The sequence below is a fragment of the Triticum aestivum genome, chromosome 3D, assembly GCF_018294505.1.
Source record: "Triticum aestivum cultivar Chinese Spring chromosome 3D, IWGSC CS RefSeq v2.1, whole genome shotgun sequence".
In the NCBI taxonomy this organism is placed as follows: Eukaryota; Viridiplantae; Streptophyta; class Magnoliopsida; order Poales; family Poaceae; genus Triticum; species Triticum aestivum.
Window position 1 is genome coordinate 592,195,241 of NC_057802.1, and position 554 is coordinate 592,195,794.

At 43.3% G+C, this 554-nt stretch overlaps 1 pseudogene; it reads left to right on the top strand.

Moving 5' to 3' along the window:
* Positions 1-554, top strand: part of LOC123076608 (uncharacterized) — a 3,464-nt pseudogene that overhangs the window by 1,849 nt on the left and 1,061 nt on the right.

The following is a 554-nucleotide window of genomic DNA, read 5'->3' on the forward strand; positions in this document are numbered from 1 at the left end:
CTAGCAGCAACGTGTCAACAAAAAGAGCGCCAAGAACAAAAGTGCTCAATTAAACAGCTTGCCGCATAATTAGAAGAGGTTGCACGTTGTGTATATTGAAATTCAGTAAGTGGTGTTTAGACGAAAAGACTGCACTGATGAATGTGAAGAAGCTTGCTACCAGGGTATTAGAGGAGCTATCCGACGGTGAGGAGGAGAGTAGTGCGAGACCAACGGAAATAAGTGGATGCATAGGACGGGTAACAATGTCTCTCATTGCAACGCACGGGCATTTGTGCTAGTACTACATAATGAGGGCACCCGCTAATTCCCATATACTTTCTTGGATAACAAGATGTATGCACCGTGCAGGAGAAACAACGACAAGCGCTCAAGATCTCTTGTAAGTTGTTCCACATTATGATGGCCATCATTGGAGAAAATATGGGCAGAAGAAGGTTAACGGGAGGGAGCATGCTAGGTATATATACTACAACTAAGCAATTCGTTCAAGCATATCGTCACATTAGTAATACACAAGGACCTACATTCTAGTCCCCTTATTCGAGATGGTT